General features: G+C 44.3%; 1 long non-coding RNA gene across 1 annotated transcript in view; it reads right to left on the reverse strand.

Moving 5' to 3' along the window:
• Nucleotides 1-23147, reverse strand: part of LOC144148726 (uncharacterized) — a 47986-nt gene that overhangs the window by 16928 nt on the left and 7911 nt on the right. The window contains exon 2 of the long non-coding RNA XR_013318039.1: nucleotides 131-288. This is a non-coding gene — a long non-coding RNA (uncharacterized LOC144148726). The remainder of the gene's footprint in view (nucleotides 1-130; nucleotides 289-23147) is intronic.

Here is a 23147-nt window from a genome sequence, read left to right on the forward strand (position 1 = left end):
TTATATTTAATTCTTGGTTTGAGGGAAGCAGCCATAAAAACTGACGGAGAAGATATCAATGAAAAAAAGAGTCTCGGAAACCCTATAAAAATGACCGACAAAGCCTCAAGTCGTTGTGAAGGGCACTTACTTTGTTTTGTTCTTGAATGTCCATCGGTCTATTCGATAATCAAAATCACTGGAAGCATTAAGGTCTGCTTTAATTTCGTCTTTATAGCACCCCCTGGGGTGATGCCTACTGTCGGGACCCATCATGGTCCACACTTCAAGGTTTTGTTGATCGTAAAACTGGAGAAAGGTATGAGGAGAGACGAAGAAGAAACCAAATAATGTTCTTCTGCAGTTTCTGTATTATAGGCTGATAGTACTATTTTTAAAAGAAACTGTGACGTTTTGCAGGATGTCGAGTGCAACTACAGTTTTCACGCCTTTTCAAATACCGCACTTCGGTATGTGCTAGGCAAAAAATTTTACAGTCGCACGTTTTGAGAAAATATTGTTCTCTAACTGTTACTGAATGGTTCTTAAAAATGTTTTCAAACAATTGCGTGAATAAATAGCGATTTAACTTCCTGGAACGCTTTTATGCAGCCTTATTACGAGTACCGCTGAACAGCGATTCGCAATTTTTCGCCCCGCCAAAGCCTTAGCATGCGCCCAAAACGACGCAAAAGGAAGCTTTATGGGAAGGTATACAGCCCGTAATAAATACTCTGCTCCCCAGATATCACACAGCAAGAAAGGGTTGATTTCCGGCACTTATGACTTTTTCAGCGTTGCAAGTCGATGTTACCTTTCTTTTTCCAAACCTGCCTTGAACGTTTAATTCATAAGCAGGTGCAACGCTCAAACAAGTATGGCAAGTAACTTTGAATTTACATCTTCATTAAAAGATACTTCGATACTAGTACATCACTTGTGCCTATGTCACAACCACGCGGAAGCAGAACTATTTACGGTTCCTTTTTTCTATCTGCATTTGCCGCACTGGAGGGGCCTTGGCGTAATACTCTAAAATATAGCCGTAAAAGTATAAATCGAGAAGAATTTATGTTTGAAAACAATAACGGTTTTCAATGTGCACGTAGGGGCCCAAATATAATTTTTTACATAAGTTCTAAACCTCAGCAACAAATGTTTTTTTTTTTCAACAACAAACGCTAAACAGCTTCTTGGGCTTTCTTAAACGTTAAACGGCTTCTTAAACATCTGCCACAGTAAGGTATTGACTAGTCACAAACTTACTAAATGTGGAGCGTTGTGCTCTACAAAAAAATTGCGTGCTTAGTATTTTTACCAAAAAATACAATGAGCAATGATACAATAAGCAAACGTGCAACCAGAAGTCATGGTAACCAGCAGCCTTGACAAAAACATTTCCTTCGTCTGTGATATCTTGAGCATGACCAATTCGTTGGCTAAGACATCGAGAAAGGACGTTGCAATATGTACTGGTGATATACATCACTCGTCTAAGTCTTGCTACATTGTATATAGTAATCTATTTAGGAAACAAACATTGCACAATCTAATCTCAAATTGATGCCGAAATAAAGAAATTTCTAGTTCCCGATTTCCCCTGCACCTGTAGCTTTAAAAAAACTTAATAACCATATAGGTCAGAAATGTAGCAGATAACAGTAAATTAAAGAACACTAGCATACACAAAATCGGTAATTTGGTTACGGCATTTTCTAGCAGACAAACTTCGTAGTCCTTCAAACAGTAAAACATATTTTAAGCAGGCAAATAAATATACAGGAAAGCGGGGCAACAAACAAAATTTAAAAATTTAAGAAGTGCAATACTATGAATTTGAACCTTTGAATGTTGCGAAAAAAAGGTGTTGCGCTCGTTGCCTGAGAGTTGATGAACGTAAGCAGAACAGGTTGTCAGCTCCCACGCTATACCAAGGTTCTACGGAATGTGTAGCCAGCCTATATTGTTTCTATAGCTACTTTCATCCGCAAAAAGGAAAAAAAAGCCTGTGACGCTATTTTGTGTTACGCACAGATTAGTCCCTTATTACTCCGATTCCTAGCCAACCTCTAAATGGGCCAATCAAAGTACAACTTTGTTTTTTTAAGTATTCGGTAATTTATAGTTCACCCAGCACTTGTCCGGCCGCAAGATGTTCTTTATTAATTAAAATATTGAATTTTTGTTCAAAATTGGTCGCTCCGCAAAATTGCATCTTTCGTGATGTCCGCAATGGCGTCAAGGACCGCTTTTCAAGCCAAGGTTAGTGCGTGGTTAATCTGCAGCGAATTTCGCAATGCCTTTTTTACGGCCAGATGGGCCCACCACACTGGCCAGGACCACTGTCCTCCTTTGGTTTATTGCCGTCCGCAGTATTTATTACGTGAAACATGTTGTATGCTCCACAAGCACCGTCGCGTAAAACAATGTCGCTACACTAATGGGCCTGTGTCGTGCAGGGCAAATTCAAAGCGCCACACTCAATTGCAAATATAGCAAGTATGGTCCACGCAGCTTCAACAAAAGTTCTCACTTGTGCTTGTATACTTTACGTGTGCTATCGTAACTTCTATTGTTCACCTTACCTTTCTTACTGCTACAAATTGAATGGAGTTAAATATAAGAGAAAATATCTCGTTTTGCAAGCTTATGAGAACTGCGTACCTTGCGTTTGCTTTTGTCTGCATCAGCCAGCCGCATAGCGGGGGGCATTACGTTTTATACGGCGAAATGAGCTAGTGAGTAGCCCGCACATTCAAGTTGGTCCTAATTATACAATATTAGAGCAAAGTTAGCGCTGAAAGTGGCGTCAGTATGGTTCTAACAAGGCAATCCCTCGATTGAACCAAGATTTTGTTTTGTCTGTGTGGTACCTGTAAGCACCATGTAGCACAAAAAAAGAACAACAGCGTCAGCTTTTACCGCTTTAAACTGTGGACGTATTGCAGTGAAATACTGCTCGTGCGCATGGAGCAGTGCGACGTAGAACGCCTATCGATTTTTATGTACTGACCTGCGCTAGCACTTCGATCGCGGTAACAGATCTTGAGTTTGTAATATTGTTAAGGAGAGTAATACTTAAAGAAAAGGAGAATTTAACACATATTTTTAGAGAAGCGAGAACCTTTTGGCCATAGCACGAACCTCTTCTTCCTCTACTTGCTCCTCGAAACCCCAACACGCCAAGCGTCTTCTTTTTAGCTGAGCCCTAGCACATGCCCACAACGCTTGGGGCTATTTATTAACTCTCATTCTTCGACTCTCCCACACACTGTGACAATATCAACTATGGGAGTCTGTTGATACTGTCACCTAGGTTTAGGCTACAACCTGAGTGAGAGGCCAAGATATACTAACGTTACATAATAAAAAAGGTACATTCCTGGAAATTCGAACACAGGTGAAGGCATTGATAACATTTGGTAAAGTAGTTTGGAGGGTACGTGTGTGCTGTTGACAGTTTCAATGAATTCATTTATAGAACGCGTCTTTACTGTGACATCTGATCATTTGATTTTACTGTTTTGTTGCTCAAGGAAAAGAGCTGTGTTTAAATTAGTTATTGCGTGTTGTCATTATTGGCAAATACCTGCTGTTAGGATTATAACAATAGTCATCAAGAGATCGGCTAAAATCTTTCTTTTTGCTATTTCTGAAAACAATAAAGAACACCACCTTGAAACTAAAGCGCTCACATTGAGTGCATCATTATAGAGAGGGAATTCCTGGATGCTTAAGAACTTAGGGAGGGGTTGCGGGAGTGGCAATGGCGACATTAGGGGCGAAGCGCCTTATGGGCTCGGGGTGTCGGCGTCTTTTGTCATCTTCGTAAGCGTCGTCTCATTACGGCACGGTCCTAAAACACCGGGACACTGCTTCTCGCCCTAGAATGTTTCGTGCTTCAAAAGAAGAAACTTTTACAGCAAAGCTGTATCTCTACCCACCACTGGTTTCATCTCTGTGGGGCAAAACGCCAAGGTGCCAGTAATACACTCATCCACGCATGCTCCGTTTTCCCCAGGTTTCAAGTTAGAGTAGACGACCCGGGATTGTTTTCTTTAAAAATTCTCGGCGAAACCCATTACGGGTTGTAGAGTTTAGAAGAATTTGCTAAGGTGTGCGGTTCACATAGAATTTTGGCATATTCTGTAGCACCTAGCTATATCGTTTTGATGCCTAAAACTTTACTTCAGCGGTAGCAGTGTACACGTATCTTCTATTCCAGTTTTCTGGTCGCACTACGTGCCTAATCTCTATGGTGATACCAGCACGTATTTGAGGTAAACTTCCAGCCTATGCATTTAAACGTTGAAACCTTTTCAACGGGACACATTGAACGCAATAGGAGTAACCATAAGCGACTTCTAGTGACAGATACGTACAGCGCTTTGTCGATCTTTGAAACCCTTTGCCAGTTGTCCGGCCATTTTTTTTTCATGTGCAGACAAAAATACTTTGATCTCATCGGCATGGTTTTAATACAACTTTGTCTTACAGAGTCATCTGCGAACAGTGCGATGGGTACAGTAATCTCAGGGGCATGTGATTGATACACTACAAATACCATATTTATTCGATTTTAAGCACCCAACCCGATTCTAAGCACCCTCCCCTGCTTTACGAGAGAGTGTAGAAAAAGAAAGTTTCCATTCGAATCCACGCACAACCGTTTCTAAGCAGCCATCGGCTAGGTGGATTTCAGACAAGTGGAAGAGGGTTCGAGTTGATGTTTTGGCGAAATTATTCCTGAGGTTTCCAAGTGGAAAGCACTTAAGCGGAACGCAAGGCAACCTTCTGGGGGATAATAAAAGCGGCGGCCCAAGCGGCACAACGGAATCGAATAGTGGCTAAGGCAAGGCAAATAGGTAAGTGGTGGCTTCACTGTCTGTACCATTTTTTCATTTGGACGTTTGCAAAATAATTAAAGCGATATTCCCTACGCCGGGCTCGTCGAGATGCGGCTGCGAAAAAATATCGCAGGAGAGGGGTTCTATTTTAGTTTTTCGAATATAATAATCACCCCCCCCCCAACTTAGGGAATCGCAACGGTTGAAAACAGGGGGTGATTACAATTGAGTAAATACGGTAAGACCATTTCATTTAATGCACTTCCTTAGGGTAGTAAAATGAACGGGCGAGAAAAAAATCGGTGGCTTTCATATACGACAAACTGCTACCAGTGGCTAAGGTGTTACTTAATAAATTCGCATATCCGGGGAACATTATATACAGCATTTTTTTATTTGAAGTTTGCCCTGATATAGAGGTCGGATTCGGAACGCGACTCTGGCAATGTTCAATGCACGAACCCTGTCCAGCGAGGAAAGCTGAACTGCATAGTAGCGGAGGTCTAAGACAATAGCTGGGGTTCATTGATATATTGATAAAAGGTTGAAAGCGCCGACGACAGACATACGATCAGGCGCGCTGTAGTGGAGGGCTTCGGATTACTTTTGACCACCTTGGGATCTTTAACATCTCCCGATATCTCGAGCACACCCGCGTTTTTTTTTTCTAAATCACAAAGGCATCCGCCGCTAGCGGGAATCGAACCCACGTCCTTGTGCTCAGAAGCGCAACGCCTTAGACATCACTTGGGATATCATAGAGCCAAGCAAAAATAGATAAACAGGAGAAGGCTTTATGAAGCTCACCGGCCTGCATACTTTGTGCTAAAGAGGACTCCTTGAGAAGAAAGAAAAAGTGTAATTCTTAATTCAGGAAGAATGAGGACGCAACATGGAATAATCGTTTAGCCTTGCCGAAAGAGTTTCAGCGGTAGTTATCTAGCTAAATAAGCGTTGCAGGTTAAATAGAGTTCCGGCCTATGCCCCACAAAAAATTACTAAGATGAATTCGTACTATTTTCAACGGAGATGTGGAATCAGCAGTGAATAGGGGAACAACACTTAAAAATTGCGATGGGTGAATTTAACAGAAAATTTGGTAAGCAGAAAATCGGAGTAATGTCAGTAGAGAACTTTGGATTATACAGTCGCAAAGGTTGAGGAGATACAGTGGTTGGATTTTTGGAGAGAAATAATCTCTGTTGATGAACACATTCTTCTACAAACGAAAAAATAGGAAATGAACCTGCAAAAGTGCTAATGATAAAACATAAAAAATTCACCTAATTTTAGGTGTCAGGTAGGGGATTTGCGCAGGACGTATAGGCTGTAAGTTGTGAAACCGCATTCGTAAGATGGTTATGTGCAAGGTAACCCTGAATCTCGAAAAAGAAAGAATGAAGCTCGGGAGAAGTAAGGAACCCAGCATGGACTCAGTACGAGCCAGCGCGGAGGAAGATAAAACAACGCTCAAAAACAAATTTGCTCTTCTCAATGAGAACAAGGATAGTGCATACCGACTAAACGACAACCTAAGAACGGCAATCACAGACTCTGCAGCAGGTGTGGGAGAAAGAGCATTTAGAAAATAAACGGGAAAACTGACCGAAAAACGAAAGACCTCATTGCGAAACGTATGAACATTACGGGGTCAAGTATCTTTCATCAAGTTGAATCCAGCAATATCTGTAAAAGGATTAAAAGAAGTAGAAAAACTACATTCGTGAATATAACATGCCAGTGACAGGGGAACCGTTACCAATAGGAGGATTCAAAGCAACTAAGAGCAGCTTGCAAGAGGCAATTACAACGTCTACGTGCTTAGAGACAATTACATTACGCATACCATGACCGAGATAATAAAGTTATCATAACTATTTTACAACAGACTGGATACCACTGATATTATATTATGATAATAACTGATAATAACTGTCGACCCCCAGTTACCCGAACGCTGTTTACAAAGGTGATAGTTAAGCGCATTAGCGACAGCCGTGATACCGAGCTCAGATATCGAGCGGGTTTTCCACAACCATGGATCACATCCATGCAGTTAATCAAGTGATAGAAAAATTCGCAAAAAGCGCTCAACCCCTTTACGTGGCATATATCGACCATGAGAAAGCGTTTCACTCAGTAGAACCCGCATCCATGGTAAAAGCTTTAGAGGTCTAGGAAATACAAGCGACCCACGTAAAACTCCTAGATTAAATATATAAGAGATTTGTAGGCAGCATTACCAAGGTGAAGGCCATTACAAAGGTGAAGGGATGAAGTACGCAAGTTCAGTGGCCAACAGTGGACTCAAGCAGCGCTGGACAAGTGCTTGTGGATGTTAATGGGAAAGGCTTTTACGCTCGAGCAGCCATGAGTGGGCTGTTGATGGTGACGATTTTTGAAAGCCTTGGCAAGGAATTGGAATATATTATGTGTTTTACCTCCATTACTTTTGTGTACGAGAGATTCATGATAGTTTCAATTATTGCAGTAACAGTATGTAGCCCCGACGGAACCAGTGTCGGAATGTTTTTTTTTTAAATACCGTCATCCTCAAAGTAAACAATAGTGACTTATTTACCGTATGCTCCACTATGTCAAACATGCGCTAGGGGGAGAGATCGGCCCGTAAATTCTAATGGCCGATTTTATGACGGGTTGATCGATTAGAATAGCTTCAATACGCTTCAATCATGTGTAAAAAGAATATTGGGTAATCGAACGCTGTAAACGTACACATGGGAATTTAAAAAACGCACTCGGCATATCTTTGTGAAAATTCCTTAGCATTCCGGCAGGTCTAGTATTTCTTATCATTACTGCGGAATAGCAGTAAACTAAACTGGGATTAAACGACACTATGTTCTCAGTTTTTATATCTTTAAATGCGGGACGTAGCATTACATTCGAAAAAATGTAAAAGTAAGCCCCAATCACAATTAAATGAAATCAAACAAACCAGTAGAAAGCAAGTGTTTTCTTTCAAGCGCTATCTCCAGTTTCATGCGAACGACAGGTGGCTTTAAGTAAAGGTATCTCCGACATTTGACGTTCCTGTTTGCTAGAAAAGATTTCATGTTGCTTCAAAAGACCTACTTTTCAAACAAAAACAGATATTTCAGCTCTAGAGGGATGACCGAAAAGCAGTTTTTATCAATGAGCTGGCAGTTCTTTGAACACGCCATTGGTATTTATTTTATCTTTCTTATTGCGTTGATTATCTCTGTTGTGATCCAGTATTTTTTCTTTTATTTGTTCTTAATAATTTTCGCACAGAATGTTCCATACGGTCTTCGGGCATTGCTTATAAATCTTAAGTAGGCCGTCTACGCTTGCGCCAGAGTTTGCAATACATTGTAATATGTGCAGCGAAACTTCGACGTAATCCAACACTACAAAGATCAACAGATATTGCTATATTCAAGAGAGGTGGCAATCGTTTTATGGTGTAATAAACCACATTTGAAGTCACTCCTCGTAACAAAGTGTCATCGATGATTAAAAACAAAACCCGGATCTAAAAGCGTGGAAGTTTCATCACCCACCGTTGGGAACAAAGACACAATTAGAGTCTGGTTATATTTCGTGCAATATTTATTATCTGACCTTAACTTTGTTCTTCCCTTCAAGAACTGTACAACCTTTTCATATCAGCCAAGTTAGAAGATCCCGCAAGACATGTGATCTTGTTTCGTGTGTATGTGCTGCCCATGCATCGTGGTAATCACGCAAACGTGGTAACATTCTCGCGTACACGACTCAGAAATAACCCCTTCAACTACTCCGCCGTACTGTCGGAACTGGACGTTTGGGGTGGCGGCGCTGCGATTGCGGCTAAGTAAGGCACAACATGTGCCAAGAAACAAGGCATCAACAACAACAAAAGTGTTTGAGGCACCGTATGCTCTCTTTGTGGATCAATGCTAATATGGGGTAATTATGGGAAGCCTGGCACTCGTGATGATTACCTTGCGCAACTATAAGACTACCTTCCGGGCCAAGTAAACCACCGAACTGAAGTTCTTCTAACCGATGACGCCAATTTACCTGGTATTGACTGGAACACCTTAAAATCCGCCAGCGAAAAAAATGCCAGCTCTGAGGTACAACTGGCTATAATTCCTAGTTTTTCACTATTTCGCCTTGTAAAGAACCAACACGTATTGAAAATCAATCTCCCAGTTCACTTGACCTTGCCTTTGTGTCACACAATCTAGAGCCAGCAAATTGTATAGGAGACGGTGTATGGGAGCACAGCATGCTATTTCTAAGAGTAAATTCGGAATCCCCGCATGTCCAATGAAACAATTGGAACTTGCATGTTACAATGAAAGACCACGGTAGAGCCAGGACATACGCTTTATTCATTTCCTAGACTCAAAATTAAAAAAAAACTGGTGATGACGCTACTAGTAATGTATCCGATTCGTGGAACTGTTTCGCACAAACAGTTTCGTATTGTGAAGATCCATTCATCTCAACCAAGAAGGAATGACTTGGAATGAAAACGCCTTGGGTTACTCTAGATACAATTCACATTCAATGGAAACTGAAACGGCCGCGCAAGAATAGCAAGAACACTCCTGTTTCTGCTGAACTTTCTTGTCTTTTGAAGTAGAGAATTAAACCTTTCAGAAATACGTTCCCTTCATCCGCGTTAAAAAGCTGTATGCCATTCAAGCCACAAATGTTTTGGCGGTTCTTATCCAAACCTGAAAATCGAGTCTCGCGAATCGAAGTCGACGGAAACATCATGGCAGACTACCACATAGTTGCAAATTGTTTCAACACATACTTTCAGTAGGTATTGGTGCATGAATCGAAGCCACTCCAATTTGTATTGCAATACTTTTCTTCTGTGCCTGATATCACGATCACCGACGAAGACGTTCTTACCTTGCTGCTACAGATCAACGTGGAAAAATCTGTAGGTTCCGACAATGCGTCTAATTTGCTCTTCAAATGGTATGCACGCATATGACCCCTTTTTCTTGTATTAGCTTCACAGGATCGCTCAGAACATATCAAATACCTGCTGACTGTGTGTGCGCTAGGATTACACAAACCTACAAATCTGGCAATCGAGTGCACATTGAAAATTACATACCCATATCCCTCACAAGTGCGTGCTGCAAACGAACAGAAAATATCAATAATGAAGCTAATGATGCTCAAAATCACTGTGTTTAATTGCGCATGGGCTTCTAGATCAAAGAGCGCCAAAAAAGAGTGCACTTTGTCGCGGGTGAGTTACGTAAGATGGTTCCGTAAAATTGGTGCTTACGGCCAATGGTTATTCAGTCAATACGAAATAAAAGAATGCTCAGAGCGAGAAAAGGATTTGTGCTTACAATCTAGCTGCGTCGCGGAACGTTTTGCCTACCAAAAATGATAAAGTTCTCGACTGTCACGGCAAATTATTTCAGAACTACCCTCATTACTGATGGACAAGGTGTGGTTATGTGTGACCAAAAATTTTCCTTAAAAAATCAACCTCAGCCAAGCAGTATAATTTTTTTTAATAAATAATTCCTTGATTCGAAAGAAAGTGCGGTGGGTGTAGCGGTAGGTGTGGGCTGTATACATTGGCGAAGTGTCTCTGTCTTGGTGTTTTGAGTGTCTCACTTTCAATTGGGACAAGGTGTAAAGAAAGATCTCCTCCCCATTTGTCAAATGTTGGTCGTGATGTTTCATTCACAACGTATTCATTTGTGGACTGTGTATGCCCTATCCTTAAACAACAAAGAGCAACTTGTACAGAAAAGTGTACTTTTTCTCTTGTGTATCTACCTGTTTGTGGTATAATTGCATGACGTTTATATTCTGTTTGCGTGCCGCAGTGTTTCTGTCAGCGTTTCCGGAGTTTTCTTTTAATGAACGACTTCTTATTGAAGTAAGGCAGAGACATAATGTCCACATTTCTATTTCTATGCCGGGTAAAGATCCCCGGGTGGTCAAATTTGACCCCCGGGTTCACAAAGCCTACGTATCAAAAGGTAAACTGCTTTGTGTTTTGAAAAATGTTGGGAGTGCCCATTAGAAAACGCGAAGAGTTGCCGTATTTCGGAAAATGAAGGGAGTTTCTGTAATTTGACGGAATAGTGAGGAAAAAAAGTTGAATATGGCTTAAATTGGATATCAGCACAACGTATCTGCGTAACAGCAGTGGGTATGGAGACTTCCTAAATGTACTGTCACGTATGCAAAAACCACACTGTTGCCTTGATGAAAAAACAAGTTAATTGGAGCAAAGATTTCCTCCAATAACCACTTAATGAATACACAGGCGGCGAAGCAGCAGTCAACAAAGTGACATGCAGAGGCGAGTGTTGCGAATCGAATTCCGCGGTGTCTGCTCTGCCGGACATTTATCTTTTGGCGGGATGTTTCTCGAACAGTCGAATTACATCGACGGCAATGTAGCTTTAAGAAGAAAATTCTAGGCAAGTGAGGTTTGGGTGAAACGTTCTCCCTATATAATCATATAAGCCGTGCGGCATAAGAACTATTAAAACAGAAGTTTCTCTTGGGACGCAGATAACACAACCCGATGCAGCCGGGTTTTAAAAACAAAACATAAATAAACAAAACCAATGTGCTTACGGCAGTGTTGTTTGTCTACAAGGCGTCGCAGAAAAAAAAATCAAAAGTATTCTGCAATAGCGGTGGCACTGATTACTGCACCTCATCACTGCTTGCTCTCTATGCTTCTCTGTGCCCACGGCACCGCATTCGTTTGTCGCGCATAGCTTGTATTGTGTCTTGCTCTGCCTTGAGTTGTGGGAGGGAGAAATCTTTGCTCGTGCCGCGTTTGCGGCGTGTTCTTCAAATCTTTCGCATGATCATAGTTAGCCCTCAATCGACAGATAGCGTAACAGCAGGTAAGCGTCATTTCATTGCATGCTTTGAAGTACGCATCGCGGAGCGCCTTCAACAAACGCCTTTGTTTAACCTCACTTTGCTCTCAACCAATTCATAGCTACGTTTTGGAGAGTGTGCGTGCGGTTACTGAGACGTCGCCACAAGACTTTCGTTGTGCTTTTCGAGAAGGTAAGATCGCACGTATTTGTTTCCCTGAAGTGTTAAGACTTCCCTTCGAGGCTGATCGCGGAGAGGTACCATAGTATAAGCGCGATATTTAAGAGCTTTGCATGGTCACATGCGTAATCGGCGGCGTGGCTTGGTACAGTGAATAAAATTTGTAAGGTCTTTCCAAGCTGTACAGTAGAGAGAGAAAAGGGAAACTTTCTATTAAAGAAGAAAATGCAGAGAGAGAGGTTTTCCGACATCAGTTCACTGGCATGCTACTCTACGGGGAAAGGAGGAGATAGAAAAAGGTAGTAGGTGTAGTGAAGGGGAGGTTGGTAGAAGAAGAGAACAAAAATAAAATATGATCCTTCTTCAGGCGACTGAGTTCAAAGGTTCTTGAGATGAAGGGACGACTACAATTTCATGGACACACCAATTTCTTGGATGAATTCAAATAGCGCGGTCAAACTTATGCACTGAGCGGACGAAGACGGCCCTGGTAGAAGTACCAATCTTAGTGTGAATGGTCCAGGGTGGAGGCAATCAATTTTATGTTGTAAACGGCACCTTGAGTCGTCATAGGCAGAGCATTCCAGTTATATATGTTCAACAGTTTCAAATGAACCACAATTATAGCAATATGGGCTCGATGTCTGACCGATCCGATGTAGATAAGAATTTGTTATTCTTGAATTAGGACGAAGCCTTTGGAACAATGTCTCCAAGTTGCGGGGTAGACGCTCTGACAGCCGCACTCTGACATATGGTTGTATGTAGTGGAAAAAAAACCATAATGATGCTCCTGCAAGGACCATAAACGGTTCCTTTCTGGCAGAGCTAGTGTCTTCGTCATTGTGGCGGCATCATGCTTCGTGAAGAAAACCTTTCTTTTTCTCATTTGTAGGGCCCTGCGGGCAGCCTCGCCCGCTTTCTCGTTTCCCACTTTGCCGCTCTGGCTTGGAAGCCCCTGGAAGGTAACCCCATGTCCCGTGGCGGATGCGAGATAGTGCAAATACTTTACGTCAAGCTGAACATGTTCGTTAAAGCTGAAACAACTTGCGCGTTCTAAACTTTGAAGTGCTGCCCTTGAATCAGAGAAAACGGTCCAACATGTTGCCGGCTGGCGTAGAATGTATCGAAGTGCTTCCCTAATCCCGTATAGCTCCGCCGACGCAGGCGAAGTCGGTCGATATGCCAATGCTTTTTCGCTTGTTGAAATGAAAATCCCGAGGAGCTGCACTCAGGGGTTGCCGATCCATCGGTATAAATGTGAGTAGTTGCAGAGAAAAATCTGTTAATCTATGCCAGCGTTATCTGCAGCAGGCAAATTCGAAGTATATGTTTCTTTTAATCAATAACAGGTATGAATGATTTTTTCATGAGAGGCGTAAGATTCCAGGGCGAGAAGTTCTGTGGCAAGATCGGCGGTGTTTGAGCTGGAATTGACGCATTAATACTTTTTATTGCTTGTCCAAACCTAAAATTCTGACTTTGAACAGCAATACGGGACAGGAAGTGGGTTCGTGCATATAGCGTGTGCGTCAAATGAACAAGGAGCATTTCGTGAAGCCGTAGCATGTCCAAGGGGAGCCAACCTGCTTCAGCAGTTGTCTCAGAACAGGACAAACCTTTAGGAAGTCCGAGGCATTTTCTGAGGCAGTTTTTCCTCGCTGCATCCAGCTGTCTTTTGATTGTAGGCGTCAGTTGCTACAGGACTGGAAGGCTATAGCGCAACACGCCATCCAGATACGACTCGCACAGCAAAACCATGGAGCGGCAATCGCTTCTTCGCTTCTTCAGTGGCTGCCAGGAAGATGCGCATAATTGGCGATGCGGTTGAGATTCGTTTCCTTAGCCTCTGCACTTCAGTGACCCAGGAGAGGTTTTTTTAACTCGCAATTATGGCGCTTAGTGCATCTGGCACAGGAGAGCATCTAATGTTGGTCGGCGGTATTACACAGCTGTAGGGTGTAATTTGTGTCCATTTCAAACGTTCGCAGGGCATAACTGTCGTGTAGGTTTCTGTGTTATCTCCGCAGTTCAGTATAATTGTCATGGCGCCGCATACATGTTCACTTCTGATTGCGGACTAAAGTTTTTTGGGCAACACGCTTCCGAGGCTGCGGCGAGTATTTGCTGTTGCTTCCTAAATGAGTTATGTTCGCACATCTTTTGCGCTAATCAAGCTGCCAATTCTGATTTTGCTAATCCCATTCAATCGTGGAAGGCATAGCTCGCTATCGGATGCCCCGCAACACATTTCTGTGTTAACAAACGCACAGGTGATATGGGTACAGGTGCGCCAATATTGTACCTATGAGCGAAACGTCTCTCAGGTGTACAAAAGTGTTGATGTACTGAACATGCTCGTTGTTGTATCCCTCGTCCTGTGTTCTTTTTACTGCGCTCAACAAAGTATCAATAAAGAATTCTTGCTGCAGTGAGTTTTACGTTTAGTTATGATGAAAGTTGCAGATACCAATGCAGGATGAAAACCTGCACTGGTGTAGAGGAATCTTCTCTGAATGTGTCGCGTATTTAAACATTTTGGTTTTCATGGCCGTGTGCTCAGAATTATGTTTTGTCCGATTACTTCCCGCAGTGTGGTTTCCAGGAAATACAAAACCTTCAAGATGCATACTTCGGGTCACGAAAAACAGGAGGATTGAGTAAAATGCTATTTTTTTTGTTTTCGCTGCCGTCACGTCGGAGTCACGAGTCAAGACTTGTGAAGCCCGTGTTACACATAGTGCACCACTTAGGAATAGTACAGTCTGTTGTGCATTCTTTCGCAGGCTGTGTCAGCGTGCCGTGCTCAGCTGGAGCGTTTATGATCCACGAGACTATGGGCCACCACGACGCAAATGATACATCAGTGCAATCTGACGACCTAAAGGAAAATATGAAAACAGAAACAGCAACTGCCCCATAGCTATCACCGGGCCCGTGCGCATTTACGTTGGTTCACAAGGAGAGCCCATTGTTAGCCAGTGCAAAGATGTCGACTTTTTCACCGAGAATTTTGTGCTCTACCCCTGCAGCTACAGAGTCAGCAACAAGGGCAGTAATGGCTGTCCAGTGGTATTTTATTTAGTATTTGCACAAGAAAAACACTGAGAACAAGAACAAAATAAATAGCAACCCGTAGGTATATTTTGGTGGCACGAGATGGACGTACATTGTTTCTGCCCTCTTTTTTTTTTATCGGGACCTCTTGGCATCTCTTTGCTACCTTACTGTCGTTTCACTTAGGCTCTCCATGAGGGTAGATTATCAGATATAATTATCAAAGGAACTGTCTTAACAATGACTATCTTAAAAAAGAGCCGTTGTAAAGGTCTCTGAGTGGTCAAAATTAGTTCGAAGCCCTGCACGAAAGCACAACGCATAGCCTAGGTGTAGGCTTGACGCATTAGACGCCATTTTTTACATTTCTGAAATTTGTTCTTGGGGAGTTGCTTAAAGAGTGATTTGCGGGCGTCTTACTTTTAGGACAGCTCAGAATAGTTTGTTGACCTGCCAGTAGCTTCGAGACGAACACATGGTGCTGCTTTGCACAAGGTCACAGGTTTTATATTTGGCTGTAACACGTTTTTTTGATGATCAAGTATTGAAAGGCTAGTGAACGTGCTATGAGCACGTTAAAAAACTCCAGGTGTGCCAATCAAACGCCAAAAACTCTGAAATTTCGCTTCGGCAAAATTTATTTTGTACGTACAGAGCGTCACACCAAACAAAATGGAACATTACTGGTAACCCTGGAAAAGCCTTGATAATCAGTTTAAAATGTTTTAAAAAAAGCTCCTTTGCAGACCGTGTGAGACCTGACAGTGGGTTGTGCAAGCAGCGAGGAAGCGGAAGTGACACTGCAGCCGACCAAGTGATTGGTCCTCCAGCCACCCGAGAAAACTAGTCAAGCTCTGCTGGGTGCACTTCCCCGGAACCTGCTGCAAATGGGAAGCTGTGTGCGCCCATTTGTTCCGGCTTTCCCGCAGCGACGTCAGTTCAGCCCGGCTCTAATGCCCGCACGCTTCTCAATTCCGGTACCAGAGTCGCCGATTGATGGTCGTTTGTGCCATGCATACGCGTATGTCAGCTCTCAAGTTTTGTATCTTGGTGTCTTTTTAGGCAGAATAAATATAAATAATGTTTTCAATAGGTCACAGTTTTTAGTGCCGCTGTGCTGCAATCCGGAGCGTTGCACTCTAGCACATATCATAGCGAATTGGCGACCTTTGAGCCTACGATTTATTTTTAATCAAATGCCAGTACCCAAAGACTGAAATCAACGTTTATCACAAGTATTCTCAATTGTTGCAGGCAGAATCTATCAGTGGCGCTGCTGTTTTTCGCGAGCAAGAGGCGCCCTACACGGATCTGACAACCTCAGGAAGGAACTTGCCTGCCGCCGTTCGTGAGTTGTGGACTCAACCTGGAGAATGCTGAGCCAGCAGCTACCGCACTTAAATTTCTCCAAAGGTTAGTCAATTTTTCAGCAGGCGTAACATTGTTTTCGTGTTTACCGGCTACTTCGGTGCGTAGTTCACTTGTTATCATGCCCTTAATTTTCTTGGTGAAGATTGGACATGTGATACAGATATGACTCTATTTTTTACAAATTTTATTTTTATGGTATTGTCTGCCACGCCATTCAGGCCTGCAGTAGAGCAGGAATTTCTGCGGTTAGGGTACGTTTTCTAGGAAAAATATGAACTGGACAAAAAGCACCGAAAAAAACCTGGGTTGTTAAAAATAATGGGGTTTTCAGCTTCAGAGGGTGTATTTGAATAAGTTTTTCATGTGTTTTCACTGTTATGCAAATATTACAGGCCAAGAAAACCTTTCGACGTCACGACTGGTGCGTGCTGACTCGTGGACATCAGGCGCTGCGGACTGTTATTGCGAGTCATAAAGCTCGCATCGGGAAAAGTAATGCTCGATGTAGAAAGAGTGTTTGCCTGCATGTCTTGTAGCACGTAGATTTCACGGATGCGCCCGCTGTCGGTATTGTGCCAGGACTCTTGTTGTCGTAGCAATTGCTCGCTGACAATACGGCGTATTGTTTAGGAAAAGTCTGCGGGCGGATGCAGGTCAACGCTTGCTACAGTAGTAACACTATCCAAACCACGGAACTTAGGTTTAATGCGTCGCATCTTTAAGGTTTCAAAGGTGCGGCAATGTCGGATGACGTCTGATGCCGAGTCCAACTTTTTGTGACCTATAAGAGAGTTGTAGACGTCCTCGGCGATGCATTTTAACAGATGTGCAACCTCTTCTCTCTCTTACATTCGCGGGTGGGCGATTTCACAAAGCTTTACCACCTCCTTTATATAGGTTTCGCACATTTCTCCAGGGATTTCCGCACGCTGGAGGAGCTTCTGTTCCGCACCCTTCCTCTTTTCGACGGAGTCGAGGAATCAGCACGAGATGTCTTCCACAAAACGATCGTACGTTGTGAGCTTGTCTTCGTTATTGCCATACCAATATCAAGGAGAGCACGACGTTCGCAAGTTGAGCAAGCGCCTTCCACTGATTGTGCCGTCTTGCCTGTATGTAATGGGTTAACCAACCGTTGACGTCCTCATCGCGTTTCCAGAGAATGTACGGGTCTGTCGTTCGGGACGCCAGCCGACCACGGGCGCTTGCAAGGTTGCACCGGTTTCAGTCATCCTAAGAGGCAGAGGCGGCAGACCCCCGACGCGTCGGCTACGACTTAAATTCTGGAGGTCCGTCGTGAAGTAACCGGCACATTGCCAAACTATTATAAGACGAATTTATTTGCTAGAGGCACAATGTGATTGCCCAGCGACACAAAAACGTCAAAGCGGTTCCAGGGTGACCGATGTCCAGCCGGGGCACAACCTCGTTTTCCTCTTTCTCTAACTCTGTAACTGATGCAGGCATGGTTGTAACTCCTGGAGTGCAGTATTTGCGTAACGATATCATTCAAGCTAAACTGTAGCTAAAAAATGTGGAGACCACTGGCTAGTAAATATCACAGGCGTAGCTACAAGGCACAAGAACTCATATTTTATAAAAAAGATGACCCCGTAGCATACAGGACGTACGCGCTGGTCTTAAATCGCACGGCGGCGAAGCCTCACAAACGCGCAGTCTCTATTTGTGCGCTTAAATGCTGCCACGCGGACAGCGGATTCTCCGAAGTGAAACGTGGTGAGCGGAGAAGTATTGGCAAAAAAAGTACGCCCGCCTCCCCTCGCGGGAACCCCTGGTGTGATGCGACGCTAAAGGGGGTTTCATTGGCGTTCTATTTCGGTCGATTAGTCGAATTGCGTGAAACGCGTACTCACATCTGTGTTCTGACGCGAGGGGATGCGGGCGTAATTTTGAGCATGCACATGCAAATGAGAGACGCTGTTGTCCTTTAAACTGAGGCTTTATTACACACGAGAACGATCGCTTTATAGTACGTGAAATGCACAGTCAAGGGTTCGGGTGCGTCTGCCGCGGCTATGAAGCAACACAAGCCGACACAATCCACTTTAATCCAATCCAATTCAAATCCAATCCAATCCAAGCTAAGGCAAGCAAAGCCAAGCCAAGCAAAGCAAAGCTAATCCAATCCAATCGAACCCAATCCAATGCCCCTCGCGAGAGAGTGTTCGCTATCGGAGAGGAGAGGGGGAGTGTGGACGATAGACGCTGCCCTGCGGAAAACAACAACGGACGCACGCAGGAAGGCAGCGGTGCGAACAACAACAACGGGGAGAGGAGTGGGGGAGAGCGGAGGATAGACACAGCCTTGCGGACAACAACAACGGACGCGCGCAGAAAGGCAGCGGTGCGGACAACAACAACGGACGTACGCAGGACTTCAGCGGTGCGGACAACAACAACGCACGCACGCAGGAAGGACAGGGCCGCCGACTAGAGATGCTCTCAGCGTCGCATCTAAAAATTGTGTTAGTGGCGTTTCTTTTTTCGGTGTGATTCGCGGGTTTACAAATGTCTTGTCTTAGCGAGTAGGCGACTTTTTTATTCGCTTCGGTATGACGGCCTGCGCGGTTCATGCTCCGTACAACAGCTGGGCTCAAACAGGCTGCATGATCAAAGCAAACACGCCAGGTTTTCGAATCTTTCAAAACAAAGGTGAGGGTATCACTAGAAGACGGTATGGCTACATGCAACGAATTTACAAGGAAGCTATTGAGGATGGGGTGATTTAGTACCAAATCTGCGGCGCACATTTATTGCAGGTGAGGGCGATGCAAAGTCGACACTGCCGTCTCACGTCGCCTCACATGCTTTAAGTCCTAATTATTGCTTGAAACTTTCCCTATTTAGTTCACCCAGGCAACTTTATGGATTACACACGCTAATTGCAGCCCTCAGCATCAACCAGGGCTATTTTAAATGTTTTGAAGTGAACGTGCTTTACAAGGCCAGTGGCGATTGGGCTTCCAAATATTTATTCCCTTTCCACTTTTCACTAATGACCAAGCCGGTTCTGTGAGCTTGTTCTGTTTCTAATTTCTGCTTCGTGTACATAACAAGAAAAAATAGACTGGGAAACTATAGGCGTAATCGTCATCGGCCCGAAAGACCTAATTATATACCATACACACGTCGAAAGCTAATCAATCCAGACCGTTTGCAACTCGCTTAAATTTCTTGGAAGCCGAAATTGAGGATGGTGACGCATTCAATGCGTCCGAATACGGTCGCCAGAGCTTCTCAACGTCTCTCACACTCATAAGAAGCGCACAGCAGGAGTTGGTGACATCATAACATGAGCAGCTCGCCGCACATGCCACCATCACATACAATATTGCCGGGAGCTTTGGAAAAAAAATTGTAACTCCAGCCACGGTCGTTCGGAACAATGCAAGAAATAAGAAAACGGATGCCCAGGGATGGCACTGAGCTAGCGCGAAACGAATCACTTTATCAACGGCACTGCTCGCGCACCTCTCTGACCACACAAATGAAATCAGCGTCACACTGTGGCTGAGTGGCCGGTGTATACAAACTATAGAATACCGCACAGCAATATTATTCGGCTGAAGAAAATCTATCGTGCCTGCCCTCTTTTCCAGGTAGCTCTTCGACGTCAACTCGCCACGGGCAGCAAATAACCGTACAGCGAGAAAATACGCACTAGTGCGCACACGAAGGTAATGGGGTTGGTGCAAAGGCTGCGGACAAATGAATCAATCTGACGGCAGGCATTGTACTTCTTTTATATGATGATTATTTTGGCAGCCATTGTTAAATCACTACTTTTTATAGCTTATCAGCTAATTGTCACTAAATATTACAATTGAAAAAAAAAATTCAGTGTATAACTTTTGAAGGTTTGCACAAGCACTTACAGAAGACAAGCATTCTGGGTTTTATTTATTGTTGTCCGTTGACACACTTCAATTTCTTGCATTAAGCCATATTCTTTCATGGCACTATAAAATAAGTTTAATACGGCAGGATACCCATGCGTTTATCTGTCCCTAAATGAGAGGTCTGGAATCGGTTTTGCAGAAACACAAGATGCCATCACAACATTGAGACTTTGAAAAGGCGCTGTGTGCCCTGTTAACAAAGATCAGCTTTTCGGAAGCTGCAGACAAAAAACAACAACAAAGAAACAAGCACAGCACAAGTCATTGTTGGAGAAATAGTGATTTCACCTTTATTTTGGTAAGCATCTGGGCAATTCATTTACACCCAAGATATATCAACTTGGGATAACTATGAACAAAATTTCTCATCGGGAAAAAAGGCCTCACATAGTGTTTAGAAAAACACATATAACCGCTGCAATTACGGTAGCCGGTCATCGTTTTTATTTTTTGTTGTGGGTGGGTGGTGTTGTACCATTCCGCAGCAATGAACCAAATATACCCAGGCAGTGAATGTATGAAAAATGGCAGCGCTATTACCTAAACAGTTCATCTTCTCGTTAAGCTGGAAAATTTTAGCAGTATTGAGAGGCTCTGGGAGTCGCCAGGCGGGAGTCTTTATTCGTGCGGTCACAGCGCCAGGAAGGCTCAGCAAGAAAGGCGATGTCGATGACACTGCCGCCACCGAGATGAAGATGATGCGATGATAATAGGATGCACACCCAGGAAAGGGCAATTGTCCACTTGCTAAAATATAACCTGTACAGCTTCTCACACTTATCCTCCCCCTTCAGGAAAAGCGGTCACCTGGCCGCTGGCTAGGGCGTGTCGGAACGATGAACGTATGGTTTCAGCCGAGAAACGTGAACAATTTCAATTCCGCGGCAGCGACGATCGGTGACAGCGTTGTTCGGAGCCACGCGATACTTCACCGGGGACGTTTGCTGAAGCACGGTATAAGGACCGATGAATCGCGAAAGCAGCATTTCTGACACCCCAGGTTGGCGTACGGGTGTCCAGAGCAAAACTTGGTCCCCTGGCTGGAAGGAGACACTGCGGTGAGTCGCATCGTAGTGAGACTTGCGGAGATGCTGACTGGCTTCAGTATTCTCCCGGGCCAACCGGCGGCAGTAAGCGACGCGGGCAACGAATTGTGCGGGGACATTCTCCGTGCAGTCAACAGGTGCAAAAAAGAAAGTTAAATCGAGAACAGAAGGTGGAGGGCGCCCATAGACGAGATAATACGGCGAAAAACCAGTGGTGCGTTGAACTGCAGAATTATACGCGTATGTCACAAAAGGCAGAATAGTGTCCCAATTGGTGTGATCTGGTCGGATGTAGGCAGAAAGCATATCAGAAAGTGTCCGATGAAAGCGCTCAGTCAACCCGTTTGTTTGAGGGTGATAACTTGAGGTCGTTTTATGGACGGTATTGGCGGCACGAAGAACTTCCGCGAGTACTGCTGACAGAAACGTCTTCCCACGGTCTCTTAGAAGAGCGCGTGGTGGACCGTGGCGCAAAAATAGAGAGTGTAAGAAAAACTCGGCGACCTCTACGGTGCAACCGGTTCGGAGAGGGGCGGTTTCAGCATAGCGGGTAAGGTGGTCAACCGCAGTTACTACCCACCGATGACCAGCTGGGGTAACGGGCAACGGGCCGTATAAGTCGATGCCCACAACATCGAATGGTGCTGACGGACAAGGTAGTGGTTGCAGCGATCCGGCAGGTGCTGTGGTTGGCCGTTTACGGTGCTGGCAGGTCGCGCAGGAAGCGAAATATTTGGAAACACTGGTAGAAAGCCCAGGCCAGAAGAAATGACTTTTGATTCGGTGGTAGGTCTTGTGAAAGCCTAAATGTCCGGCCGTAGCGTCGTCGTGAAAAACGCGCAGTATCTGCTGTTGAAGAGCACGCGGAATGACGGGAACCCACTTGTCACCGGTAGGGTCGTAATTATATCGATGCAGGATGCCATTAAAGAGACGGAACTTCTGCAGCTGACGACGTAAGCGGCTGTTCGACGGCTCTGCCAAACCGTTCAGTTCATCCATGAGTTTCCGACAATAATGGTCTGCCCGCTGGAGTGCAACGAAGTCTGCGGGACAGTCGAGCTTCACGACGTCTAAAGGCGCTATTGGCAGGGTGACTTGAGCCGCAGGAGCTGATGATTGACTTTGTGTCGAGACAGGGCAACGCAAAAGGGCGTCCGCATCCATATGCTTTTTGCCAGATTTGTAGGTTACAGTGAAATCATACTCTTGCAGCCGCAAGACCCAGCGGCCAAGCCTTCCGTTCAGGTTCTTGAGCGACGAGAGCCAACATAAAATATGGTGGTCAGTGACCACCGTAAAATGACGTCCGTAGAGGTATGGGCGAAATTTTTGTACTGCCCAGACAACTGCGAGACACTCTTGTTCCGTGATTGTATAATTTCGTTCGGAAGGTGTCAGGGTACGACTTGCGTAGGCCACAACGTTTTCTACTGAAGATGCGGTGCGCTGCAACAGCACGGCACCGAGGCCATGCCCACTGGCGTCTGTGTGTAGGATAGTCGCCGCCGTTTGGTCATAATGGTGGAGCACCGGTGCAGAAGTGAGAGCGTGCTTTAGATTTTCGAACGCTGCTTCGCAATCATCAGACCATGTGTAAGAGGTGCCAGATGCGAGAAGTTTGTGGAGGGGCGAAGCAAGCGAAGCGAAGTTTCGTATGAAACGCCGGAAATAAGAAGCTAAGCCAAGGAAACTGCGGAGGTCTTTGAGGCGGGTCAGCCGGGGAAAGTGTTGTACGGCATTAATTTTGTCGGGGTCTGGGCGAATTCCGTCTTTGCTCACTACGTGTCCGAGCACCTTGATGGATTTGCTCACGAATCGGCATTTCTTTGTGTTTAGTTGGAGCCCGGCGTTGGCAAGGCATGCAAGGACTTCATCGAGGTGGTGTA

Source organism: Haemaphysalis longicornis, unplaced genomic scaffold (assembly GCF_048455015.1).
Source record: "Haemaphysalis longicornis isolate Haplotype H1 unplaced genomic scaffold, Haemaphysalis longicornis Haplotype H1 scaffold_8, whole genome shotgun sequence".
Lineage (NCBI taxonomy): Eukaryota > Metazoa > Arthropoda > Arachnida > Ixodida > Ixodidae > Haemaphysalis > Haemaphysalis longicornis.